This window comes from Cornus florida, unplaced genomic scaffold (genome assembly GCF_030987335.1).
Source record: "Cornus florida cultivar Cherokee Brave unplaced genomic scaffold, ASM3098733v1 CherokeeBrave_3.0.0_Hap2_Chr05, whole genome shotgun sequence".
NCBI classification, from domain to species: Eukaryota; Viridiplantae; Streptophyta; class Magnoliopsida; order Cornales; family Cornaceae; genus Cornus; species Cornus florida.
The window spans coordinates 37,051,494-37,073,900 of NW_026775575.1; the positions used below are offsets into that span (position 1 = coordinate 37,051,494).

Consider the following 22,407-nt stretch of genomic DNA (forward strand, 5'->3'; position numbering starts at 1 on the left):
TGCCTTCATCAAAGCCTCCACTGGTCGTGGAGACTCGGCAGCGAGCTTGCGAGCAAGATGGAGAGCTAGGCTGTGGATGAACTGCAGCAAAGCGGTGACGGACTAGCTGTGACGGCTTGATGGAGCAGATAGAGAAGGGCTGGTTAACTGCAGCGATGAGCGAGGAGGGACTCTCGTCTTTGATGATGTCCACCGGCAGGCAAGGAGAAATCGGTTGTGGATATCTGCGACCGGCGATGAGAGTGACGGCGAGCTCGACCAGTGGCTGTGGATCGATGAGACAGATCCGGATGTCCACCGCAAGGAGTCTCGGCTTTGATGATGTCCACCGGCAGGCAAGGAGAACTCAGCTGTGATCTGTGACCGGCGATGAGAGCGACGACGAGCTCGGCAGGTGGCTGTGGACCGATGAGATAGATCTGGCGAGGGAGGTAGACCTCGGCTGTAGTTGGCGACGGTGCTGTGCTACTTTTTTGTTGGACTTGTATTATATATATATATATATATATATATGATGGTGCTGATGTTATAATGTATATATATAAGGGCAAAATTGACTTTTCATAAGTTTTGATATTTTACCACAAACCTGAATTAAACATTGAAGGGGAATCTCGTCTTTTTTAACATTTTAAGGGCTTGTTTGGATCAAAATTCTCACAGGGGGTGTCATTGTTCAAAAAAGAGCTAAGTTATATATGACTGTCAATATGTCAAACCTCAGGGGGTGTCGTTGTAATTAATACTAAAATTTAATTATTTGATTTTGACTGGAATACTTTCGTTTGCATTTTGAGCAAGTAAACAAAATATCTTCTAACAATTTTCCTGTTTAAATATGGGATGGGTTTTTAGGTCATGAGACGATGGACAAAGGAGCCAATTCCCTGACAGGATGTGAATATATAATATGGAGAGTGATGGAAGATATTTTATCAAATAATGAAATTTGATCTAATTTCATCAAACAGAGAAAGAAATTTGTTCTATAATAAACACATCACATAAAATGAGAGGTTCATTGACTCGTGTGTGTGATGATTTTGTAGACAGGTTAATATATATATCCAATATAGAGAGTGATAGCAGATAGATGGAGGGTAATTTGAAAATTTTAATTAAATCAAAGCATGACATCAAAGTACTGTAGTTTAATTATTAAGTGGGCTGGATGAATAATAACATCTCCTGCAGAAAGATTGTGTGCCATTAGTACACTTTATCTAGTAATTGCATTAAAACCCATCCTTACTTAGGTTATAAATTATCACAATTTAGCAAAGGCAATTCCATTTCGTTTTATTTGAAAGAATGTTTTTGCATTGCGCTGTGTAACTTTAATATATATTTAAATCCTTTAACATGCCTTCATGTGTTAATTTTTTTTTTTAAAAAAAAAAAAATTAACACGTGTTTCAATTTTAATTATCAAAGTGACATATTTAATAATTACATGAAGTCTAAACTCGAGATCTTTAATTTTCACAGTATGTTAATCACCATCAACGCTGAAAGATTAAGTTGTTGGACATGATATAGCTTTAGAATTTAATAATATTTAAATTATTAAGCATAATTAAAAGAAAGACATTTTATGTGCTGTTTGATAAAACTGAAAATTAAGTACTGAAAATTTTAAGAGCTGAATTTTAAGCGCTAAAGTTTTTGAATGAAAATTAAAAAATAATTTTTTTTTGAAATATTTTTTAATTTTCAATGTTCAACATTCAGTGATAAGTGATGTCTCTATCGCTTAAAATTTTATCTCATTTTAAGTGGCTCTTACCGTTTTCAGCGATATTCAAAATGCATTATCAAATGCACTTAATTGAATAAGTACTTAATACATTCAAAATTATGCGTTGAATTAAATAATCAAACAACACCTAGTCCTTAAATATAAAAAGTAACATTAACTTGAATTCTTAGCTATTGGATTGAAACACAATCTCTTAATCAAACAACTGACAATATAAATTTGAGGTGGCGACTGTTGCTAGCGTGATTTTATTAGTCAATTTTAAGCCCACTATTACAACGTCAATTATTTTACTCATTGACTTTCTCGGTTCTATAAACCTAGTTTGAGAATCTAAAAAGTGGTTTATTTATATTCTAATTATATTACTTTATGAAACACACTTTGAAAAGAGCCTTTTGAGTTACCTTATGACCATTTTTTTTTTTTGTAATTTTTTTTAAGTGAAGAAAAGAGCATGTCGGTGGATTTTTGCTTTGTTGTCCCTCTAATTTAGGATATAGCAATCTACTCCCTCCAACAGTTTATTTTTATTTTTATTTTATTATTATTATTTAAAAAAAAAAAAACTCAGAAAAACTCCAACCCTCACCTTTCAAAATTCAACATTAACTTATTATTTTACTTTTACCCACATACACATTAAGTTATTAATTAATTTTTATAATTACACAACAACTTAAGAAGAACCAAAATTGTGAAAAAGAAGAATATATTTTCTCATGAAATATTTATTTGAGAAAAAATTTATTTAACATACATATATGAATTTGTTTGACATACAAGTTATTCATAGAGAGAGACGTTTAGAAAAAAAATAATAATAATAAATAAATAAATAAAGCAACATGGTAGAACAGGTCACAAGGAATATAATTAGAATATAAATAAATTACTTTTTAAATTCCCAAACTAAAGTCAATGAGTAAAATAATTAACGTGTAATAGTGGGTTCAAAACTGACCAATAAAATAATATAAATTCATATTAAGTCTAACCCAACCAACATTGTTATGCAAAGCCAAAATTTTCTAGCCTAGCTAGTAAGATGCCTCCCGTTGCCTCTTAAAGCGCATGGGTTCGAGTCTTGGCACCAACTAATCCCTAACAAAATAAAAAAAAATAAAAAAAAAACGAAAAAAAATAAAATTACATTGTTACGCAAAGTAGTGTAGTAAAAATAAGTAGCCGCCCTTTGGGTCAGCTCGGCCCACTTGGATGTATTACAAAAGTAGCACTCCTCACAGGAAAGTTGCTTCTTAGGACAAAACCTTGAAACAAATAATAGTCTAATTAATAATTTTTAGAGTTTAAAATCTTCAGCATATGTTTGAAATTTATAATTTCGGACACAGCTTGGTATAGCTACATTAAATAGAAGGTTCTAATTTGATTAATGGAGAGAATTAAGAACCTGTTGTAAACTTACCAAAAGGGTTGTGCAAAATTGGTTTGGAACTAGGAATTAATTGAGAAAATTATAATAACTACAACCTATGTGACATAGTCCCACATCGAAAAATTGTAAGAAGTTGAGGAAAAATTATAATTATAAAAACAATATGTAGACAACTTTTGAAAGGTATCATTGCGCTTGGGGCAATGACGCAGCTCATGAGGTTTTAACCGAGGCGCGTCAATTGCTGGTTGAAAACTATTTCCCTTTTTATTGCTCTCTTTGGCTTGGGTTTTGCCCGGCCATCGAGAATTTTTGGAAGGGCTCTCTTCTTGTGTAGAGAGCCCTACAATTCCGAGTTTGAAATCACTGTCAAAATGCTATGTAGAATTGGTCTTGTGTGTAGAATTGAGGTTGAACACTTGTGCTACATACCTATAAAAATAGCAGGATATCCTGAGCGAAGTAGCAGAAAAGAGATGAGTTTCTCTAGCAGAAAAGATATGAGTTTCTCTAAGATTGAAAACTCACGGTTGTAGTGTAGATATATGTGATAAAAATATATGGAAAAGTTGTGGCTTGGATCTGTACGCGTAAGATGGAATAGAAGGGCCTCATGCAAGAACTGCCAACCATATAGAAAGAACAAAACCCCAGAGATCAGTCCGAACATAATTCTCTCTCTCTCAAAAACATGTTTATCAAAGCAACCCATAAATGGCATGGATCAGTAGCTCCCATGCCACCAAATCTCTGGGCTTACATTCCTTTACTAGAATTCCAGTCCATAATGGAGGAATTCAAATAGATTGGAATTGGCAAGGATCAAGAACTAAGATGATAGGGTAGATTCTCAAATGAACAACAAGCCCATACCTGAAGCAGAAAACAGAAAATTCCCCAATGAGCGATCGATTATTGAATTTGGCATAAGAATAAATGCAATCAATGGCGAGTACCGATATGTAGAAAGTTCGTATGGGGACTTTCCAGAGGCCATCAAAGAAGCGGTTTCAGAAAACACAAGGTAATCAACATCTGTATATCTGACCACCATATCAGTGTCATGCCATTCACCATAAAGAACTAAAAAGAGTTGACGAATTGCTGAGAAAAGAAGTAGGGAACAAAATTTCATTGATGCCATTGCTGCAAGAAAATAAAAAACCCATACGGTGAATTCTATTTGCATCTTGAATATCATGCTGGTTCAGAGGAATGAGAAGTTGTTCCATATTAACTTCATATAGATAAAAATGCTAAAATCACTTCTCAATCATTCAACAGAATTTGCTTTCAGCCCTTCACCCATCCATTATGATAGCTCAATATTTGATTCCAAATCAGAAGGGACAATAACAAGTCAGACAAACGATATCATATCATTGGAAAACAATGATATGGATGCATTCCCTTGATATATAAACTATGAAAAGCACATCACACCAAAGTTTGATGAAGGATATGACCAATTCCTGTAGGCCACAATAGGATGCATTGACAACCAAATGGTCAACTTGAGACGATCAACATGAGGAACACACCATGAACAAGGAGAAGTCTGTCGATTGATATGGATGAAGGTGTTTTTTTTTTCCCCCGGTAAATGATGAAGGTGTTACTCTGTCCTGGAATCCGAAATGGACTTAAGTTTTCTGCTTTATGGGATAAAGCCTGTAATGCAAAGTATCCATTCAGCATTTCTGATTCCGGCCAGGACAGTGTAGAAACAACAGTTTAGTTGAGACATTCAATCAAACAGTCAATGGACAGGCTTCAAGTGTGTTGTGTAAGGAGACAAGTTCTCAATGGATGTAGATTTGGTCCACCACCTTAATTTACGACTCTGCATTAATTGAAGGTTCTAATTGCAGAATTAAGAGCATAAATATCGATTCAAGAATAGAAAAGCAGGGAAAAAAAAAAGGCAGTGCCTATATTTACCTTTGTGCGAAATCTCACGACTACTCTGTCTTTGATTCATATATATGTAAAATATAAAATTCAATAGAGAGTGGAATATCTCATTTGTAAATTGTGGAGGGTAAAATTTTCACCATTCTAAGAAATTTTTTCAATAATTGCCTAGTGCACGTGCAACATAAGTATTACATGTGCATGGTGGTGGATTACTCGACACTACAATGTCAAGATAAAAAATTTAAGATATTCATGCATCACAATTTCCATTGCAAGAGTTCTAGGCTTGGCCCCATTACATTATGTTGTTCTAGAATTAGATAAGATTATAATAAAAAAAAAATCGAAAATTGAAGCGTGACATAATTGATAGACAAAATACCCATTGATATTTGAAGGAATGATTGGTGGCATGCAAAGAATTCAAACTATCCAAAAATTCAAAAAAGTTGGAAGACACACATCAATTGTTGGGTCCCAAATTGAAGCAATAATAGGGTTTGAAAAGAGGAATGGGGATTTTCATTTGGTCCAAATTGTGACCAATGAAGAGTTGAAACAGAGTTAGTGTTGGGGCATGTGAGCACTAAATAGTAACAGCCATGGCAACTGACACCAATAAAAGCAAAATTAAGACTGACAAATGAAGAGGAGTTGAAATAGAGTTTGCGTTGGGCATGTGAGCACTAAATAGCAACCATCACAAATTATTTTCTGAAATGTTTTAGAAAATAAAAATTCAATTTTATATTTTCTGAAATGATTTAGGAAATTATATATATGTATATACTAGTATGTATATTTTGTTTTAGGTAATTATTTAGAAAATATAAAAATTCAGTATGTATATATATACTACATATTGAATTTTAATTTAATGATTTGTATATACATTAAATAATCAGTGCCTATATTGAATTTTTATTTTCTAAATCATTTCAGAAAACCTCTCTCGACTTGTAGTCTTTTCTAGTAAACTCTCTCGTCTAATTTTTTTTTATCAAAGAACCCCCTCGACTTGTAGCACTTTCCAATAAATCCCATTATCTAATTTTTTACCAAAGAACCCCCATCAACTATCTAAGGAGGCAAAAGTGTCGGTATTTGGACCAAAATGTCATTTTATTTAAATTGTAATTTTTTCAAACTTCAAAAATTCATATCTCACAAACCGTACGCCCAAATATTACAAATAATATATGTACGAAAAGCTTATAAAACAAGAATTCCAAAAATATAAATTTTTTGTAACAAAACTTCATAACCAAAGAGAAATAGACAATATAAAAAATTATTACGGCAATATTATTTTATTTATTTTTTATAAAATATTCAAGTTATTACTAAGAAATTTTTTAGAATTATTCATTTTCATATAGAGCACAACATATATATAAAAAAAAAATAAAAAATGAAAAATAAAAAAAACCGAATATTCATTTTTATTTATTTTTTAAATGGTGAGTCTTTAAAAGAATAAAAATACTTTGACACAAAATATGATATTTCATGAAATCGATCTTTGTTGGGACTAAATTTTTTATATATTCGGCTCCATATTTAAATGAATAATTCTGAAAATTTTCTTGCAAATATATCGAATATTTTATTTTTTAAAAATAAAATAAGATTGTTGGAGTTGATTTTTAAATTGCCTATTTCTCTCTGGTCACGAAGGTTTGATGTACAATTCTTATATTTCTGCAATCCTTATTTCATAAACTTTCCGTGCATATATTATTTACAATTTTTAAATGTACAGTTTGTGATATATGAATTTTTGAAGTCTGTGAGAATTAAAATTTAAATAAAATGACATTTTGGTCAGAACATTAATTCTTTTACCCCCTTCAGATAGTTGAGGGGGTTCTTTGGTAAAAAATTAGATAAGAGAGATTTATTGAAAAAAAGCTATAAGTCGAGGGGATTATGTGTTTAAAAAAAATAGACAATAGGGGTTTACGGAAAATGCTACAAGTCGATGGGGTTTTCTGTACTTTGCCCAATATTTTTTTTATCAATTTAATTATAGGTTTTCTTTTAGATATCTCATTCAATTAGCACACCGTGTACTCATTCAATACTAAGGTGTTTGTTTGAAGAGCTTATTCAATTAAATGTGTTACGACCTCACTTAAGTAAAATTTAAAGTAAGGACATATGAAAACTGAAATTTTTAAAAATATATCACAAAGACATTTATTTTTTCATTACCACTTCCAAAAAAAAAGATGGGTGTTATTTGCTCATAAAGTAAATCTTAAGGGTGTTATAGTCTTAGTCCTTGAATATAAAAAGTAACATTAAATTGAATTCTTAGTAATTGATTGAAACACAATCTCTTAATCAAACAAAATGACGATATAAATTTATTTGCTCAGAAGTCTATTTTTAGAGCACCGAATTAGGATCCTAAAATTGAAATTAGAGAAAATTGAGAGATGATGGTAAAATACATTCCTAATCAAACACACGTTTTTTTGTGTCAGCTCGGCCCACTTGGATGTATTACAAAAGTAGCACTCCTCACAGGAAAGTTGCTTCCTAGGACAAAGCCTTTGAAACAAAGAATAGTCTAATTAACAATTTTTAGAGTTGAAAATCTTCAGCATATGTTTGAAATTTATAATTTTGGGCACAGTTTGGTATAGCTAAATTAAATAAAAGATTCCAATTTGATTAAGGAGAGAATTAAGAACCTATTGTAAACTTACCAAAAGGGTTGTGTAGAGTTGGTTTGGAAATTGGAATTAATTAAGAAAATTATAAAAGACATAGTCCCACATCGAAAAAGTGTAAGAAGTTGATGAAAAAATTATAATTATAAAAACAATACGTAGGCAACTCATAAGAAGTATCATTGCGCTTGGGGCAATGACGCAGCTCATGAGGTTCTAACCGAGGCGCGTCAATTGCTGGTTGAAAACTATTTCCCTTTTTATTGCTCTCTTTGGCCTGGGTTCCGCCCGGCCATCGAGAATTTTTGGAAGGGCTCCCTTTTTGGGTAAAGCCCTACAATTCCGAGTTTCAAATTTTAGTTTCACACCCACAAACTTTTGATCTAATAACTTCCAGTGGCTAAATGCATCCCACTGGAGAGGATCCCGAAACCACAAGAACAAACACTCATGGTTGGTCTTGTGTGTAGAATTGAGGTTGAATGAACCCTGGATTTGATTGAATATAAGCCAGACATCTATAATAAGAAGTATATATACTTAAAACGAAGTGAGAATTATACTACTTGTTTGATGATTAGAACTCAGATAGGTAGCACTTATGCTACATAAGTTCCACATCGGAAAATTGTAATGTTATACCTATAAAAGTAGCACGATATGTGACAAGCTTGCGACAATGAAGCAGGTCGTGGCTCCCTAATTGGGCAAAACCCTTCCTTCTTCTTTCAATCCCTTGGCCTGGTTTCAGCCCCGGCCATTGAGAATTTTTGGAAGGGTAATATTCCAAGGAACAAACTTTAGTTCAAGCAAAAACACACCCAATATATATTTTGTCCCCACTTCGAATGCTCAACTTCTGATCAAACAATTCCGGAGCCGGACACCAATAAATTCAGTCAGATTCCTCCAGCTATAAGTCAAGTGAACTTGAGAAAAAGCCATAAAACAAAGCTGAAGAAAGACTTGCTTGCCTTCAAATTCAAGAAGATAACCCTACAACAACCAATGAGTTTGTGCTCCCATCCATAATAAACCAAAGGACAAGCCTTCCCATTTAAGCTTGATATGGCACCATGGCAGAAGAACCACACAAAGTAATGCACTGCGACGACCTGCCAAAATAATAGGCCAATAAAACACTAAGATTCATCCGAGCTCGCTCCAGATTTCATTATTTAAAAGACAGTACAAGGCACTAGGTTAAATTCACAAACCTTATTAAATGCTACATATGCTGCAGTCTGCATAAAGAAACAGAATGGCAAATCCTGAGCGAAGTGGACAGTTGTTGTGTAGATAGATATGATAAAAATATAAGGAAAAGTTGTATCTTGGATCTGTAGGCGTAAGATGGAATAGCAGTAGCCTTTTGGGTCAGCTCGGCCCACTTGGATGTATTACAAAAGTAGCACTCCTCACAGGAAAGTTGCTTCCTAGGACAAAACTTTTGAAACAAATAATAGTCTAATTAATAATTTTTAGAGTTGAAAATCTTCAGCATATGTTTGAAATTTATAATTTCGGGCACAGTTTGATATAGCTAAATTAAATAAAAGAATCTAATTTGATTAACGGAGAGAATTAAGAACCTATTGTAAACTTACCAAAAGGGTTGTGCAGAGTTGGTTTGGAATTAGGAATTAATTGAGAAAATTATAAAAGTCCCACATCGAAAAAGTGTAAGAAGTTGATGAAAAAATTATAATTATAAAAGCAATACGTAGGCAACTCATAAAAAGTATCATTGCGCTTGGGGCAATGACGCAGCTCATGAGGTTCTAACCGAGGCGCGTCAATTGCTGGTTGAAAACTATTTCCCTTTTTATTGCTCTCTTTGGCCCGGGTTCCGCCCGGCCATCGAGAATTTTTGGAAGGGCTCCCTTCTTGGGTAGAGCCCTACAATTCCGAGTTCCAAATTTTAGTTTCAAACCCACATACTTCTGATCTAACTTCTTGTGGCAAAATGTCCCATGGAGAGGAACCCGAAACCACAAGAACAAACATTCATGGTATCAACTATATGTAGAATTGGTCTTGTGTAGAATTGAGGATGAACCCTGGATTTGATTGAATAAGCCATCACCTACTTAAACAAGAGAGAAGTATACTAAGATAGATAGCACTTATGCTACTAAGTCCCACATCGGAAAAGTGTAAAGTTATACCTATAAAAATAGCACAAGGGAAAAACCCTTCCTTTTTCTTTCGCTCCCTTGGCCTGCTTTCGGCCCAGCCATCGGGAATTTTTGAAAGGGTTCCTTCTTGGGTAATGCCCGAAAATTCCAAGAAACAAACTTTAGTTAACTCAACCAAAAACACACACCCAATATATATTTTGTCCCCACTTTGAATGCTCAACTTCTGATCAAACAATTCCCAGAGCCAGACACCAATAAATTCAGTCAGATTCCTCCTACTATAAGTCAAGTGAACTCGTGAAAAAGCCATAAAATAAAGCTGAAGAAAGACTTGCTTGCCTTTGAATTCTAGCGGATAACCCTACATCAATCAATGAGTCTATGCTCCCACACATAATAAAACATAGGACAAGCCTTCCCATTTAAGCTTGATATGATGGCACCATGGCAGTACTAAAGGCAACAGGCAGAGAAGAACCACACAAAGTACTGCGCTGTAAAATTAGAAGGCAACCACTAAGATTCATTCGAGCTTGCTCCAGATTTCATTATCCAAAAGAGATTTCAATTACAAGGCACCAGGTTAAATTCACAAACCTTATTAAATGCTACTGTCACCACAAAGAAACAGAATGGCAAATCCTGAGTGAAGCGGAAAATGAGAACTAGCTAAACAATAATTTGAGGCAGAAAAGAGATGAGTTTCTCTAAGATTGAAAACTCAAGGTCGTAGTTTAGATAGATGTGATAAAAATATATGGAAAAGTTGTGCCTTGGATCTGTACGCATAAGATGGAATAGCAGGGCCTCATGCAAGAACTCCCAACCATATAGAAAGAAAAAAAACCCCAGAGATCAGTCCGAACATAATTCTGAATAGATTGGAACTGGCAAGGATCAAGAACTAAGATGATAGGAAGTGCATAGATCATAGGGTAGATTCTCAAATGGACAACAAGCCCTTACCAATGCAGCTTCTAAATTATTACCTGTATTTGGTGCTTTAACTAGACAATGTTTAAAACTTGTACCTTGCTAAACCTTACTTTCCATGTCTCAGTATCACAAATGAGAGTCACTAAATGATAACAAACACCATTGAACAAAATAAAGCTTACACTCCATCCAAGTCATAATGGAGAGAAGCCTAGTATTCTTAACTGAACCTTAAATACTTCCATATTCCAAGTGCACTGAGAGCATGTGTACAGTACTTCACAATTTTACTACTTTAAACAAGCCTATCAAACAAAGTTAACAAATCATGCAAGAAAACATTTTTTTCATTTCTTCAAATAAACAAAATCAATACATACCATGAAATACCATACCAGAAGCAGAAAACAGAAAATTCCCCCAGGAGCGATGGATTATTCAATTTGGCATAAGAAGAAATGCAATCAATGGCGAGTACCGATATGTAGAAATTTTGTATGGGGTCTTTCCAGAGTCCATAAAAGAAGCAGTACAAGAAAACACCATAAAGAATTAAAAAGTGTCGAAGAATCGCAGAGAAGAGAAGTAGGGATCGAAATTTCAATGAAACTGCAAGAAAATAGAAAACCCATACGGTAAATTCTATTGCATCTTGAATATCATGCTGGTTCAGAGGAATGAGAAGTTGTTCCATATAACTTCATATAGATAAAAATGCTAAAATCACTTCTCAATCATTCAACAGAATTTGCTTTGAGCCCTAGCCATCCATTATGATAGCTCAATATTTGATTCCAAACCAGAAGGGACAGATAACAAGTCGGACACACGATATCATATAATTGGAAAACAATGATATGGATGCATTCCCTTGATATATAAACTACGAAAAGCACATCACACCAAAGTTTGATGAAGGATATGACCTATACCTGTAGGCCACAATAGGATGCATTGACAACCAAATGGTCAACTTGAGACGATCAACATGAGGAACACACCATGAACAAGGAGAAGTCGGTCGATTGATATGGATGAAGGTGTTTTTTTTTTTCCCCCGGTAAATGATGAAGGTGTTACTCTGTCCTGGAATCCGAATTGGACTTGAGTTTTCTGCTTTATGAGATAAAGCCTGTAATGCAAAGTATCCATTCAGCATTTCTGATTCCGGCCAGGACAGTGTAGAAACAACAGTTTAGTTGAGACATTCAATCAAATAGTTAATGGACCGGCTTCAAAATTAGTGTGTTGTGTAAGGAGACAAGTTCTCAATGGATGTAGATTTGGTCCACCACCGTAATTTACGACTCTGCATTAATTGAAGGTTCTAATTGAAGAATTAAGAGCATAAATATCGATTCAATAATAGAAAAGCAGGGGGGGAAAAAAAAAACAGTGCCTATATTTACCTTTGTGCCAAATCTTACGACTATTGTCTTTGATTCATGTATATGTAAAGTATAAAATTCAATACGGAGTAGAATATCTCATTTGTAAATTGTGGAGGGTAAAATTTTCATCATTCTAAAAAAAATTCGATAATTGCCTAGAGCACGTGCAACATAAGTATCGCATGTGCGTGGTGGTGCATTACTCGACACTACAATGTCAAGATAAAAAATTTAAGATATTCATGCATCACATTTTCCAGTGCAAGAGTTCTAGGCTTGGCCCCATTACATTATGTTGTTCTAGAATTAGATAAGATTATAATATAAAAAAATATCAAAAATTGAAGCGTGACATAATGTATAGGCAAAAATATCCATTGATATTTGAAGGAATGATTGGTGGCATGCAAAGAATTCAACTATCCAAAAATTCAAAAAAGTTGAAAGACACACATCAATTGTTGGGTCCCAAATTGAAGCAATAATTGGGTTTGAAAAGAGGAATGGGGATTCCCATTTGGTCCAAATTGTGACCAATGAAGAGTTGAAACAGGGTTAGTGTTGGGGCATGTGAGCACTAAATAGTAATAGCAATCGCAATTGACACCAATAAAAGCAAAATTAAGACTGAGCCAATGAAGAAGAGTTGGAATAGAGTTTGCGTTGGGCATGTGAGCACTGAATAGCAACCATCACAAATTATTTTCTGAAATGTTTTAGAAAATAAAAATTCAATTTTAAGTTTTCTGAAATGATTTAGGAAATTATATATATGTATATACTAGTATGTATATTTTGTTTTAGGAAGTTATTTAGAAAATATAAAAATTCACTATATATATACTACATAGTGATTTTTTATTTAATGATTTATATATACATTAAATAACCCGTGCCTATATTGAATTTTTATTTTCTAAATCATTTCAGAAAACCTCTCTCGACTTGTAGTCTTTTCTAGTAAACTCTCTCGTCTAATTTTTTTTATCAAATAACCCCTCGACTTGTAGCACTTTCCAATAAATCCCATTATCTAATTTTTTACCAAAGAACCCCCATCAACTATCTAAGGGGGTAAAAGTGTCGGTATTTGGACCAAAATGTCATTTTATTTAAATTGTAATTTTTTTGAACTTCAAAAATTCATATCTCACAAACCGTACGCCCAAATATTACAAATAATATATGCACGAAATGCTTATAAAACAAGAATTCCAGAAATATAACTTTTTTTTGTAACAAAACTTCATAACCATAGAGAAATAGACAATATAAAAATCTATTACAGCAATATTATTTTATTTATTTTTTATAAAATATTAAAGTTATTACCAAGAAAATTTTTAGAATTATTCATTTTCATATGGAGCACAACATATAATAAAAGTTAAAAAATAAACCGAATATTCATTTTTATTTATTTTTTAAATGGTGAGTCTATAAAAGAATAAAAATACTTTAACACAAAATATGATATTTCATGAAATCAATCTCTGTTGGAACTAAATTTTTTATATATTCGGCTCCATATGTAAATGAATAATTTTGAAAATTTTCTTGCAAATATATCGAATATTTTATTTTTTAAAAATAAAATAAGATTATTGGAGTTGACTTTTAAATTGCCTATTTCTCTCTGGTCATGAAGGTTTGATGTACAATTCTTATATTTCTGCAATCTTTATTTCATAAGCTTTCCGTGCATATATTATTTACAATTTTTAAATGTACAGTTTGTGATATATGAATTTTTGAAGTCTGTGAGAATTAAGATTTAAATAAAAGGGCATTTTTGTCCAAACATTAATTCTTTTCTCCACTTCAGATAGTTGAGGGGGTTCTTTGGTAAAAAAATTAGATAAGAGAGATTTATTGAAAAAAAGCTACAAGTCGAGGGGATTATGTGTTTAAAAAAATAGACAATAAGGGTTTACTGAAAAATACTACAAGTCGATGAGGTTTTTCTGTACTTTGCTCAATATTTTTTTATCAATTTAATTATAGGTTTTCTTTAGATATCTCATTCAATTAGCACACCGGGTACTCATTCGATACTAAGGTGTTTGTTTGAAGAGCTTATTCAATTAAATGTGTTACGACCTCACTTAAAATTTAAAGTAATAGGACATATGAAAACTGAAATTTTTAAAAATATATTACAAAGATATTTATTTTTTAATTACCACTTCCCAAAAAAAAAAAGATGGGTGTTATTTGCTCATAAAGTAAATCTTAAGGGTTTTATAGTCTTAGTCCTTAAATATAAAAAGTAACATTAAATTAAATTCTTAGTTATTGGATTGAAACACAATCTCTTAATCAAACAAATGACGATATAAATTTATTTGCTCATAAGTCTATTTTTAGAGCACCGAATTAGGATCCTAAAATTGAAATTAGGCAAAATTGAGAGATGATTGTAAAATACATTCCTAATCAAACACACGTTTTTTGGGGTCAGCTCGGCCCACTTGGATGTATTACGAAAGTAGCACTCCACACAGGAAAATTGCTTCCTAGGACAAAGCCTTTGAAACAAGAATTGTCTAATTCATAATTTTTAGAGTTGAAAATCTTCAGCATATGTTTGAAATTTATAATTTCGGGCACAGTTTGGTATAGCTAAATTAAATAAAAGATTCTAATTTGATTAATGGAGAGAATTAAGAACCTATTGTAAACTTACCAAAAGGGTTGTGTAGAGTTGGTTTGGAATAAGGAATTAATTGAGAAAATTATAAAAGACATAGTCCCACATCGAAAAAGTGTAAGAAGTTGATGTAAAAATATGATTATAAACGCAATACGTAGGCAACTCATAAAAAGTATCATTGCGCTTGGGGCAATGACGCAGCTCATGAGGTTCTAACCGAGGCGCGTCAATTGCTGGTTGAAAACTATTTCCCTTTTTATTGCTCTCTTTGGCCTGGGTTCTGCCCGGCCATCGAGAATTTTTGGAAGGGCTCCCTTTTTGGGTAGAGCCCTAAAATTCCGAGTTTCAAATTTTAGTTTCACACCCACAAACTTTTGATCTAATAACTTCTAGTGGCTAAATGCCATCCCATTGGAGAGGATCCCGAACCCACAAGAACCAACACTCATGGTTGGTCTTGTGTGTAGAATTGAGGTTGAATGAACCCTGGATTTGAATGAATATAAGCCAGACATCTATAATAAGAAGTATATATACTTAAAACGAAGTGAGAATTATACCTATAAAAATAGCACGATATGTGACAAGCTTGAGACAATGAAGCAGGTCGTGGCTCCCTAATTGGGCAAAACCCTTCCTTTTTCTTTCAATCCCTTGGCCTGGTTTCAGCCCCGGCCATGAGAATTTTTGGAAGGGTTCCCTTCTTGTGTAATGCCCTAATATTCCAAGGAACAAACTTTAGTTCAAGCAAAAACACACACCCAATATATATTTTGTCCCCACTTCGAATGCTCAACTTCTGATCAAACAATTCCGGAGCCGGACACCAATAAATTCAGTCAGATTCCTCCTGCTATAAGTCAAGTGAACTTGAGAAAAAGCCATAAAACAAAGCTGAAGAAAGACTTGCTTGCCTTCGAATTCAAGCAGATAACCCTACAACAACCAATGAGTTTGTGCTCCCATCCATAATAAACCATAGGACAAGCCTTCCCATTTAAGCTTGATATGGCACCATGGCAGTACCAAAGGCAACAGGCAGAAGAACCACACAAAGTACTGCACTGCGACGACCTGCCAAAATAATAGGCCAATAAAACACTAAGATTCATCCGAGCTCGCTCCAGATTTTATTATTTAAAAGACAGTACAAGGCACTAGGTTAAATTCACAAACCTTATTAAATGCTACATATGCTGCTGTCTGCACAAAGAAACAGAATGGCAAATCCTGAGCGAAGTGGACAGTTGTGTAGATAGATATGATAAAAATATATGGAAAAGTTGTATCTTGGATCTGTAGGCGTAAGATGGAATAGCAGTAGCCTTTTGGGTCAGCTTGGCCCACTTGGATGTATTACAAAAGTAGCACTCCTCACAGGAAAGTTGCTTCCTAGGACAAAACCTTTGAAACAAATAATAGTCTAGTTAATAATTTTTAGAGTTGAAAATCTTCAGCATATGTTTGAAATTTATAATTTTGGGCACAGTTTGGTATAGCTAAATTAAATAAAAGAATCTAATTTGATTAAAGGAGAGAATTAAGAACCTATTGTAAACTTACCAAAAGGGTTGTGCAGAGTTGGTTTGGAATTAGGAATTAATTGAGAAAATTATAAAAGTCCCACATCGAAAAAGTGTAAGAAGTTGATGAAAAGTTTATAATTATAAAAACAATATGTAGACAACTCAAAAAACGTATCATTGCGCTTGGGGCAATGACGCGGCTTATGAGGTTTTAACTGAGTCGCGTCAATTGCTGGTTGAAAACTATTTCCCTTTTTATTGCTCTCTTTGGCTTGGGTTCCGCCCGACCATCGAGAATTTTTGGAAGGGCTCCCTTCTTGGGTAGAGCCCTACAATTCCGAGTTCCAAATTTTAGTTTCAAACCCACAAACTTCTATCTAACTTCTTGTGGCGAACAAACTACTAATCTAACTTCTTGTGGCAAAATGTTCCCGAAACCACAAGAACAAACATTCATGGTATCAACTATATGTAGAATTGGTCTTCTGTGTAGAATTGAGGATGAACCCTGGATTTGATTGAATAAGCTATCACCTACTTAAACAAGAGAGAATTATACTAAGATAGATAGCACTTAAGCTACTAAGTCCCACATTGGAAAAGTGTAAAGTTATACCTATAAAAATAGCACAAGGGTAAAACCCTTCCTTTGTCTTTCGCTCCCTTGGCCTGCTTTCGGCCCGGCCATCGAGAATTTTTGCAAGGGTTCGCTTCTTGGGTAATGCCCGAAAATTCCAAGAAACAAACTTTAGTTAACTCAAGCAAAACACACCCAATATATATTTTGTCCCCACTTCGAATGCTCAACTTCTGATCAAACAATTCCCGGAGCCAGACACCAATAAATTCAGTCAGATTCCTCCTACTATAAGTCAAGTGAACTCGAGAAAAAGCCATAAAACAAAGCTGAAGAAAGACTTGCTTGCCTTTGAATTCTAGCAGATAACCCTACATCAATCAATGAGTCTATGCTCCCATACATAATAAAACATAGGACAAGCCTTCCCATTTAAGCTTGATATGATGGCACCATGGCAGTACTAAAGGCAACAGGCAGAGAAGAACCACACAAAGTACTGCGCTGTAAAATTAGAAGGTAACCACTAAGATTCATTCGAGCTTGCTCCAGATTTCATTATTCAAAAGAGATTTGAATTACAAGGCACCAGGTTAAATTCACCACAAAGAAACAGAATGGCAAATCCTGAGTGAAGCGGAAAATGAGAACTAGCTAAACAATAATTTGAGGCAGAAAAGAGATGAGTTTCTCTAAGATTAAAAACTCAAGGTCGTAGTTTAGATAGATGTGATAAAAATATATGGAAAAGTTGTGCCTTGGATCTGTACGCGTAAGATGGAATAGCAGGGCCTCATGCAAGAACTCCCAACCATATAGAAAGAAAAAAAACCCCAGAGATCAGTCCGAACATAATTCTGAATAGATTGGAACTGGCAAGGATCAAGAACTAAGATGATAGGAAGTGCATAGATCATAGGGTAGATTCTCAAATGGACAACAAGCCCATACCAATGCAGCTTCTAAATTATTACCTGTATTTGGTGCTTTAACTAGACAATGTTTAAAACTTGTACCTTGCTAAACCTTACTTTCCATGTCTCCGTATCACAAATGAGAGTCACTAAATGATAACAAACACCATTGAACAAAATAAAGCTAACACTCCATCCAAGTCATAATGGAGAGAAGCCTAGTATTCTTAACTGAACCTTAAATACTTCCATATTCCAAGTGCACTGAGAGCATGTGTACAGTACTTCACAATTTTACTACTTTAAACAAGCCTATCAAACAAAGTTAACAAATCATGCAAGAAAACATTTTTTTCATTTCTTCAAATAAACAAAATCAATCCATACCATGAAATACCATACCAGAAGCAGAAAACAGAAAATTCCCCCAGGAGCGATGGATTATTCAATTTGGCATAAGAAGAAATGCAATCAATGGCGAGTACCGATATGTAGAAAGTTTGTATGGGGTCTTTCCAGAGGCCATTAAAGAAGCAGTACAAGAAAACACCATAAAGAATTAAAAAGTGTCTAAGAATCGCAGAGAAAAGAAGTAGGGATCGAAATTTCAATGAAACTGCAAGAAAATAGAAAACCCATACGGTAAATTCTATTGCATCTTGAATATCATGCTGGTTCAGAGGAATGAGAAGTTGTTCCATATAACTTCATATAGATAAAAATGCTAAAATCACTTCTCAATCATTCAACAGAATTTGCTTTGAGCCCTTGCCATCCATTATGATAGCTCAATATTTGATTCCAAACCAGAAGGGACAGATAACAAGTCGGACACACGATATCATATAATTGGAAAACAATGATATGGATGCATTCCCTTGATATATAAACTACGAAAAGCACATCACACCAAAGTTTGATGAAGGATATGACCTATACCTGTAGGCCACAATAGGATGCATTGACAACCAAATGGTCAACTTGAGACGATCAACATGAGGAACACACCATGAACAAGGAGAAGTCGGTCGATTGATATGGATGAAGGTGTTTTTTTTTTTCCCCCGGTAAATGATGAAGGTGTTACTCTGTACTGGAATCCGAATTGGACTTGAGTTTTCTGCTTTATGAGATAAAGCCTGTAATGCAAAGTATCCATTCAGCATTTCTGATTCCGGCCAGGACAGTGTAGAAACAACAGTTTAGTTGAGACATTCAATCAAATAGTTAATGAACCGGCTTCAAAATTAGTGTGTTGTGTAAGGAGACAAGTTCTCAATGGATGTAGATTTGGTCCACCACCGTAATTTACGACTCTGCATTAATTGAAGGTTCTAATTGAAGAATTAAGAGCATAAATATCGATTCAATAATAGAAAAGCAGGGGGGGAAAAAAAAAACAGTGCCTATATTTACCTTTGTGCCAAATCTTACGACTATTGTCTTTGATTCATGTATATGTAAAGTATAAAATTCAATACAGAGTGGAATATCTCATTTGTAAATTGTGGAGGGTAAAATTTTCATCATTCTAAAAAAAAATTCGATAATTGCCTAGAGCACGTGCAACATAAGTATCGCATGTGCGTGGTGGTGCATTACTCGACACTACAATGTCAAGATAAAAATTTAAGATATTCATGCATCACATTTTCCATTGCAAGAGTTCTAGGCTTGCCCCATTACATTATGTTGTTCTAGAATTAGATAAGATTATAATATAAAAAAATATCAAAAATTGAAGCGTGACATAATGTATTGGCAAAAATACCCATTGATATTTGAAGGAATGATTGGTGGCATGCAAAGAATTCAACTATCCAAAAATTCAAAAAAGTTGAAAGACACACATCAATTGTTGGGTCCCAAATTGAAGCAATATTTGGGTTTGAAAAGAGGATTGGGGATTCCCATTTGGTCCAAATTGTGACCAATGAAGAGTTGCAACAGAGTTAGTGTTGGGGCATGTGAGCACTAAATAGTAATAGCCATCGCAATTGACACCAATAAAAGCAAAATTAAGACTGTGACCAATGAAGAAGAGTTGGAATAGAGTTTGCGTTGGGCATGTGAGCACTAAATAGCAACCATCACAAATTATTTTCTGAAATGTTTTAGAAAATAAAAATTCAATTTTATATTTTCTGAAATGATTTAGGAAATTATATATATGTATATACTAGTATGTATATTTTATTTTAGGAAATTATTTAGAAAATATAAAAATTCACTATATATATACTACATAGTGATTTTTTATTTAATGATTTATATATACATTAAATAACCCGTGCCTATATTGAATTTTTATTTTCTAAATCATTTCAGAAAACCTCTCTCGACTTGTAGTCTTTTCTAGTAAACTCTCTCGTCTAATTTTTTTTATCAAATAACCCTCTCGACTTGTAGCACTTTCCAATAAATCCCATTATCTAATTTTTTACCAAAGAACCCCCATCAACTATCTAAGAAGGTAAAAGTGTCGGTATTTGGACCAAAATGCCATTTTATTTAAATTGTAATTTTTTTGAACTTCAAAAATTCATATCTCACAAACCGTCCGCCCAAATATTACAAATAATATAAGCACGAAAAGCTTATAAAACAAGAATTCCAGAAATATAACTTTTTTTTGTAACAAAACTTCATAACCATAGAGAAATAGACAATATAAAAATCTATTACACCAATATTATTTTATTTATTTTTTATAAAATATTAAAGTTATTAGCAAGAAAATTTTTAGAATTATTCATTTTCGTATGGAGCACAACATATAATAAAAAATAAAAAAAAAACCAAATATTCATTTTTATTTATTTTTTAAATGGCGAGTCTATAAAAGAATAAAAATACTTTAACACAAAATATGATATTTCATGAAATCGATCTCTGTTGGAGCTAAATTTTTTATATATTCGGCTCCATATGTAAATGAATAATTTTGAAAATTTTCTTGCAAATATATCGAATATTTTATTTTTTAAAAATAAAATAAGATTATTGGAGTTGATTTTTAAATTGCCTATTTCTCTCTGGTCATGAAGGTTTGATGTACAATTCTTATATTTCTGCAATCTTTATTTCATAAACTTTCCGTGCATATATTGTTTACAATTTTTAAATGTACAGTTTGTGATATATGAATTTTTGAAGTCCGTGAGAATTAAGATTTAAATAAAAGGGCATTTTGTTCCAAACATTAATTCTTTTCTCTACTTCAGATAGTTGAGGGGGCTCTTTGGTAAAAAAATTAGATAAGGGTGATTTATTGAAAAAAAGCTACAAGTCGAGAGGATTATGTGTTTAAAAAAATAGACAATAGGAGTTTACTGAAAAATACTACAAGTCGATGAGGTTTTTCTGTACTTTGCTCAATATTTTTTTATCAATTTAATTATAGGTTTTCTTTAGATATCTCATTCAATTAGCACACCGTGTACTCATTCGATACTAAGGTGTTTGTTTGAAGAGCTTATTCAATTAAATGTGTTACGACCTCACTTAAGTAAAATTTAAAGTAATAGGACATATGAAAACTGAAATTTTTAAAAATATATCACAAAGATATTTATTTTTTAATTACCACTTCCCAAAAAAAAAAAGAGGGGTGTTATTTGCTCATAAAGTAAATCTTAAGGGTTTTATAGTCTTAGTCCTTAAATATAAAAAGTAACATTAAATTGATTTCTTAGTTATTGGATTGAAACACATTCTCTTAATCAAACAAATGACGATATAAATTTATTTGCTCATAAGTCTATTTTTAGAGCACCGAATTAGGATCCTAAAATTGAAATTAGACAAAATTGAGAGATGATGGTAAAATACATTCCTAATCAAACACACGTTTTTTGGGGTCAGCTCGGCCCACTTGGATGTATTACAAAAGTAGCACTCCACACAGGAAAGTTGCTTCCTAGGACAAAGCCTTTGAAACAAGAATTGTCTAATTCATAATTTTTAGAGTTGAAAATCTTCAGCATATGTTTGAAATTTATAATTTCGGGCACAGTTTGGTATAGCTAAATTAAATAAAAGATTCTAATTTGATTAATGGAGAGAATTAAGAACCTATTGTAAACTTACCAAAAGGGTTGTGTAGAGTTGATTTGGAATAAGGAATTAATTGAGAAAATTATAAAAGACATAGTCCCACATCGAAAAAGTGTAAGAAGTTGATGTAAAAATATGATTATAAAAGCAATACGTAGGCAACTCATAAAAAGTATCATTGCGCTTGGGGCAATGACGCAGCTCATGAGGTTCTAACCGAGGCGCTTCAATTACTGGTTGAAAACTATTTCCCTTTTTATTGCTCTCGCCTGGGTTCTGCCCGGCCATCGAGAATTTTTGGAAGGGCTCCCTTTTTGGGTAGAGCCCTAAAATTCCGAGTTTCAAATTTTAGTTTCACACCCACAAACTTTTGATCTAATAACTTCTAGTGGCTAAATGCCATCCCATTGGAGAGGATCCCGAACCCACAAGAACCAACACTCATGGTTGGTCTTGTGTG

The 22,407-nt window shown here is 33.4% G+C and overlaps 6 non-coding genes and 2 pseudogenes across 6 annotated transcripts; 6 read left to right on the forward strand and 2 right to left on the reverse strand.

The window, feature by feature from the left end:
- Positions 1-3,343: 3,343 nt before the first annotated feature.
- Positions 3,344-3,501, forward strand: LOC132310555 (U4 spliceosomal RNA). Its single transcript, XR_009482625.1, has one exon. It is a non-coding gene; the product is annotated as a U4 spliceosomal RNA (small nuclear RNA).
- Positions 3,502-7,931: 4,430 nt separating this feature from the next.
- On the forward strand, positions 7,932-8,087 carry LOC132310557 (U4 spliceosomal RNA). The gene has a single exon (XR_009482627.1). It is a non-coding gene; the product is annotated as a U4 spliceosomal RNA (small nuclear RNA).
- Positions 8,088-8,605: 518 nt separating this feature from the next.
- On the reverse strand, positions 8,606-11,524 carry LOC132309149 (GPI mannosyltransferase 1-like; annotated as a pseudogene).
- LOC132310559 (U4 spliceosomal RNA) lies at positions 9,497-9,652 on the forward strand. Its single transcript, XR_009482629.1, has one exon. It is a non-coding gene; the product is annotated as a U4 spliceosomal RNA (small nuclear RNA).
- Positions 11,525-15,048: 3,524 nt separating the features above from the next.
- LOC132310556 (U4 spliceosomal RNA) lies at positions 15,049-15,204 on the forward strand. The gene has a single exon (XR_009482626.1). It is a non-coding gene; the product is annotated as a U4 spliceosomal RNA (small nuclear RNA).
- Positions 15,205-15,666: 462 nt separating this feature from the next.
- On the reverse strand, positions 15,667-22,235 carry LOC132309150 (GPI mannosyltransferase 1-like; annotated as a pseudogene).
- LOC132310572 (U4 spliceosomal RNA) lies at positions 16,574-16,729 on the forward strand. The gene has a single exon (XR_009482639.1). It is a non-coding gene; the product is annotated as a U4 spliceosomal RNA (small nuclear RNA).
- On the forward strand, positions 22,122-22,273 carry LOC132310570 (U4 spliceosomal RNA). The gene has a single exon (XR_009482638.1). It is a non-coding gene; the product is annotated as a U4 spliceosomal RNA (small nuclear RNA).
- Positions 22,274-22,407: the final 134 nt, after the last annotated feature.